Source organism: Chaetura pelagica, unplaced genomic scaffold, assembly GCF_000747805.2.
Source record: "Chaetura pelagica isolate M959 unplaced genomic scaffold, ChaPel_1.0 scaffold127, whole genome shotgun sequence".
Lineage (NCBI taxonomy): Eukaryota > Metazoa > Chordata > Aves > Apodiformes > Apodidae > Chaetura > Chaetura pelagica.
Window position 1 is genome coordinate 2,598,494 of NW_009953923.1, and position 6,467 is coordinate 2,604,960.

The 6,467-nt window shown below is 40.3% G+C and overlaps 1 protein-coding gene across 1 annotated transcript in view; it reads right to left on the minus strand.

Annotated features, from left to right (window-relative positions):
• CALCR (calcitonin receptor) overlaps nt 1-6,467 on the minus strand; it is a 62,327-nt gene that overhangs the window by 54,917 nt on the left and 943 nt on the right. The window lies entirely within an intron of this gene.

Sequence of the window (6,467 nt, forward strand, 5' to 3'; positions counted from 1 at the left end):
TCCTTACTTCCTATCTTTCTTCCTTCCTTCCTTCCTTCCTTCCTTCCTTCCTTCCTTCCTTCCTTCCTTCCTTCCTTCCATTCATTTTCTTTATTTCCTGTTTCTGTAAGGGACATTTTGGATCAGCCTTTGCTGTGTTTCAGTATCTTGTAGGAGGACCAGCAGCATACCTGTGTTCCTATCTGTTTCTTGTTCACACGTGATGTTGAGTCTAGCTGCAAAATACTTGTCCATTATGAACTTCCATTTTTTACAGTTAACTTTAAAAAAATTAGTCTCTTCTGTTGTATGCTTCCTATTTTTCTTTTAAGAAAGGTGATTTTTTCCTTTCAATTTCAGTACGCTGGGCATATATACAGTAAGTATGTAAGCATGGAACAGGAAAAGCACTTTCCCTATCTACTAATCCAAAGGGCAAGTGTAACTACATATTCCCAGACTTCTGTAGCATATATCCGGAAACAATTTTATCTGTAGTCATCTCCATGGGAAGCAGGTGGTGTTTGTCTCATTTGCACAGTTTTGTACAAAGTTGCAGTTTCATTTGCTTTGTTTGTACAGAATAAAGCTCAACATAGACATGAAACGATTTGCAAATGCCAGCTACACAGATAGAATCTGTAGAACTATTCAGTGCTTTGGAACATCTTTCCCCTATTCCAACTTCCTTTATATCTTCTTTTACACTCCATTTTTAAAAGAACAGACCATTCCTGGAAGATTGTACTGTGCAGAAACATATGAGCTGAAACTAAAAGTAAGATATGCCATTAGAAAAGGAATGGTCTGTTTACATCTTTTAACTGGTGAAGAAATAACAGTTTGTAACTAGGGATGATGATCTTGAGAGGTAAAATATAACTCAGAGACTGAAGACACTTCTTTACTTTTAAAGGTCAGTTTCATAACTCTCTGTGTGTAAGGGACTAAGCCAACTCCTGAAGAAGTCAGCTCTTGTTGGGTACAAGTTAATGGGAGCACTTTTATACTTGGAAGCAGAGGGCACTGGTGGCAGACAGGATGAATGGATTGTGCACAAAATTCTTTAAAGGGCTCAACCACGTAACCGGGAGGCCTGCCTACTCTACTGCCTCTAGGTAGGCAATCATGGCTCAACTGCAATTGCCAGCAGAACTTCTGTTGCTAGCATTTGGACCAGGAATTCACTCAGAGTGATTAAAAATATGGAATTGTATTACTAAAGCACAATAAAAAATAAATTACTTAATCAGTGGAAATCACTTAATAGCCCACAGTAAATCTAAAGCAAGTTTGGATAAATACTGGAAGAATAATATTTGATTACAGTTGTCTCATATTTTTTCCATGTTTTTTTTCTTATTGCTAAGTACGAAGACTCTGATTTTCAAAGTTATTTGCACACAAATCTTTCCAGGCACTTTTGAAGTCATAAAATAGTTTGTGTGTGACATCAGATTAACCATTACACTTAGTATTTTATGGATGTTGTTCATCTGTAATATGCCCTTTAAATGAACTCTTCCTTTCAATTGCTATTACTAATTTATTTTTCCCTAGATTTCAAAAACTAACCATGGAATTTTGAAAAATATTTTCTTCTACCTTAAAGTCTTTTAAAAAAGACCATTTAAGCAGAGTAATGAAAACTAAATCTGGTAGCTTGCTGGAGGTTGCACAGTCATACCTCTCTTTGCAATCCTGCTCTCTTCTACTGTGCATAGGAGAATCATGCGTCCCCTCTGGGACATGGAGCCTGATCTCCCTTGAGTCAGTTCAGTGGGCTGATGATCCAGCCGTATATTCCTGGAGCTCAGTCAGATAAAAATCTTGGTACAGCTTGTGAGTTTGGTTAGTATTGTTTCATTCTTCTCACGCTCCTTACAGTAGGGGTTAGGAAAGGGCAAACAGGGCAGAAAGAAATCTCTGGGTCACTATTCTCTTACCAGAGATAGCAGACCCCTGGGCATACTTTCATGGGGTAAAAGCTTAGTGTGTAGTATGGAAGAGGCTGGGAATGCCCCGCAAGTCTGTATGTGTGTGCCTGTGTGTATGCTCACATGGAGTTACTGATGAGGAGTCACCTCTGCTACTAAGTTTTTGCAATCATGTCTAGGTATTTCAGGCACCAAATTTTAAGATGCATGTTTTCATCATAAAAAAGCCAAGAGTAAATAATTTTCACCTGGTTACTGCCTATGGTATTGAGAAATTTTGCATGTTCATTCATCCATTGCTGCACATTAGAAACCCTTCCATCAGTTACTTCAGATGAAAATATAAATGATGCTGATACAATAAAGCAATTCCTCAGTATTTTATAAATATCCTTTATTGAAGAGAAATCAATAATTCACAACTTAATAATCAGGATGTGTTACATAGCTTGAAAATGATTGGTATGATTTCTTCAGAAGAAAACTGTTTAAGTGATGTCCCATGCAGCAGTTTAGCAGCCGTACAGATGATGTCACTCCTAAAAGTCCAAGTAAATGACGTCATACATACGACCACCAAGCCACCACGTGACAAATGACTGTTACAAGAAAATGAATTATTATTACAGAGAGAAAAAACAGGCTGCTGGGAATGCTCAAGTTCACTTTATACCTACAAATAATAAAGGAACCTAGAGAAAGCAGTTTGGCTTCATTCTTTATAAGAAAATGTACAAATAGTGACCTGGTTTCTCTGAGACCTACACCTGCTATTAACCTGTGCGAGACAGTGCCCATTTCTGCAAGAAAGAATCAAGATGAAGCAAACATAAATATTTTTTTTTCTTCCCCAAAATATTGGACACGATGAGCAAGAATACATAAACATTTTTCTTCCACCACCAAGGAACCTGAATTATGCTACCTGTTGACTATATGACTATACATGATGTTTAGGAAAAGAAAGCATTTGTAGCTTTTTTCTCTTTTGATCCTTCCTTCCTTCCTTCCTTCCTTCCTTCCTTCCTTCCTTCCTTCCTTCCTTCCTTCCTTCCTTCCTTCCTTCCTTCCTTCCTTCCTTCCTTCCTTCCTTCCTTCCTTCCTTCCTTCCTTCCCTCCTTCCTTCCCTCCTTCCTTCCCTCCTTCCTTCCCTCCTTCCTTCCCTCCTTCCTTCCCTCCTTCCTTCCCTCCTTCCTTCCCTCCTTCCTTCCTTCCTTCCTTCCTTCCTTCCTTCCTTCCTTCCTTCCTTCCTTCCTTCCTTCCTTCCCTCCTTCCTTCCCTCCTTCCTTCCCTCCTTCCTTCCCTCCTTCCTTCCCTCCTTCCTTCCCTCCTTCCTTCCCTCCTTCCTTCCCTCCTTCCTTCCCTCCTTCCTTCCCTCCTTCCTTCCCTCCTTCCTTCCCTCCTTCCTTCCCTCCTTCCTTCCCTCCTTCCTTCCCTCCTTCCTTCCCTCCTTCCTTCCCTCCTTCCTTCCTTCCTTCCTTCCTTCCTTCCTTCCTTCCTTCCTTCCTCTGACTGGTTTTGAGACCTCAAACATTCATTTGGTAGGTTGCTTTTAAAACTTCTATGTGCAGTCACCACTTTGGGGTCACTAAACTCCTGTCCCTTAAGACATTTGAGCAAGAGCTCAGCATGACTTAGACTTGTTGCAGAGCCCCTCTCATACCTTGATTATGTTTGAACTACTGTTCACAGCTGCTAATGTTAGAACAGACAAAAAAGTGAATGTGACACCTTAGGAAGATCATTAGTGCATGGTACTCAGAAAACATAAAAAATAAACATGAAAATCATTTCTTATCCATCACAAATGTGCTAGGAAGCAGTAGAGAATTTATTTTTTACATCAACATGACGTGTTTGCTTAATCACCACATGCTAGGATTTTCTCATAGTTGCTGTTGAAGCAGGATGGGAATTATCTGACACTGAGATCCCATATGACATACAGTGCAGATTTTGGCAGCTGTTTAAACAAGCGTGAGATTATCAACCACTGAAGATAAAAATAAGGCACCTGTAAAGAAAAGCAACTCACAAGTCTTACAGTTCTGTTCCACTGCTGCAGGATTTGTGAGGAAGCTTTACTCCCAGAGCAGCCTGATTTTTGCTTTCATGTAATTAATTTTCCATGTTTTGTGAGTGGGAATTATTCTCAAGTCTTTCAGGGGCTGACACAATGTACCAGTCTGCCTATATATAGTTTAGTGACTGAGGCTTGGTACCAGCTGGACAGATTTAGACTTAATGAACTTGCACAATTAGTTTTTTACTCAAAATTAATTTATTTTAAAATATAATCTTGGTCTAATAATCCTAATTGAACAATATTGTGGTCTTCAGCTGCAGCATCCATTTTGTCCTTATTGATGACTGATGCCAAATATTTTTCATATTTGATATAACAGCAGTGTTCCGGCAAGTGACATAAAAGAAACAGAGCTTGTTCATGGTCTACTTAGATGACTGTGTCTTCTCCCTTACTGGAAGATAGATTAATCTAGGAGATATCTAAGTAGATCAACAGTATGGCCACTGCAGTGGGGATGGAAAGAGTATAGATACTAGAACAGTGAAAATGTAAGGAAACTTGTGTTGAGTTATTCATCTAGGTTAAAAGTTAGAGAGCCCTCTGGTGCAAAGACATCTAAAAGGAAGGGGATGCAGATCTCACTGCAGAATTTCTTAAAGAAATCCTAGCTCTGGAACACTGCAGGAATGAGCATAGAACTAACATTGCACATATGGTACCATGGGTTGGAGATGTAAAAGCTTGGTGAGTAACAGGGCAAGGATCAACCCAGTACTTCAAGGGCTCACTTTCAATCCATGCTTTAGGTCAGAGCACCTCAGACACTCAGAAATGCTGCTGCCAGTTTTAGTTACCAGAATATTTACAGTCCTGTTGTTTGACTGGGGAAGAAAAACAATCTGGACCTGGTCAGCTTCTATAGGAGGACTCTTTCTTCTTTGCCAAGGACCCTGTCAGGCTAATGCAGACCAGCTGGGATTCAAGCTGAGAAAGAAGCTGATCTCTGTCAGGCCATTTGGTTAGAGAGATCTTTGGCCATGGGTGATATCCCAGCTGGTGCACTGCTACATGCATCCCTTGCAGGGCTAAGTGTACCAGCCACAAAAGGCCACACATATTAGAATACTCCAATACATCTCGAGTCAGAAGACTTTTACCAAGACAAGGATGATTTCTCAGATCATTAACTAACTCAGGATTAATTACTTTTGAGACCAAGTTAGCAGAAATGTATTAGCTCTTCTCTGTTCTTCTTCTGCTCTCTGGCTCTTCTTCAGCTGAAGGTCCTAATCTTAATACCAAATACCAAATACCTAATACCAAAGTTAGGTATTCTTTGCTCTTCTCCTAGGTTCTTCATGATCTTGTTTGACTGGTTTCTTTTTGCCCTCTTCCATCCATCATTCTCTTACAGTTCTCTACTTTCCTTCTCTCCTTTTTATTCACATACATTTAAGAGGTGAAGAACGCTGTGGGAAAATTATGCTAGGCTGGAATAAGAGGAGAGACAAAACTCAACAGACAAACCAGAGAGAGCAGTCTCTACTGTTCCCCAGTGTGTCTTCTAGTCCTGTTTCTGCAACTTACAGCCAGAAAGTATGGGAGCTGACGAGGAGATGTACAGAAATGTTCCACATTCAGGTGTTGGAAGAGAAGTTGAGAAGCAGAGGGGCATCAGGAGTTAACTAAGAAAACACAGTTAGGAAGAGTAAGAATCAAAGCTTGCTTTGAGAACACAGAGAGAAATATCTGGGGAATAAGGTGTAATCCAGTATGTGAGTCAGTCATACCACACCAGGGTAGAGAGCTGCTTGTTCCCAGTAGCATTGTTCAGACATATTCTGATCATTCTGCAACTGGGTGTCTGGGTAGTATTTTCATTTCTGATATTGTGTAATGTCTTTGATTTTATGCTGATTGCTAATAATTTCAGGTTCCACAAGTAGAGATCAGAGAAAGCATTCAACTTAGATGAGAGGTTTTTAGTAAAGTAGAAATTAATTTGCTACATAGTTAGAACAATAGTTTTCAGCCATGTTGCATACACTGAAATAATGGCAATATTGATATGAAACAGTTGAAACCAGCATTTGAATGGAATAAATATATTTTATACTGTCATTTTCCATTTCAGTTGCTTTCCTAAGAGCAGAGTAACTATAAACAGTTATAATATATATTTATTAAGTCAGTCTAAGGCTCACACGCCAATGTTAAGCATGTTTTCAAGCTCGTAAGTTTTCATATCATTGCTGTGTTGTAGGCTGTGTGAAGGACCAGGTATTTCCTTACACGAACATGAAATGTCCTTTGAGTCAGCCGACAAAACTGACTTAAAACGGTGTCTCCACACGGCGCTGAACCCCCTCTGTGTGTGTGTGGGGGGGAGCAGCTGCTGCAGGGGAGGAGCCGTGGCCGGAAGCAGGGGCAGGACTAGGTCCCGTCTGATTGGCTGAAAAGCCCGGAAATGCAAAACTGGCGCCGAAGAACCCCATGAGAGAGGCAGCGCGGCACGCCCCTCT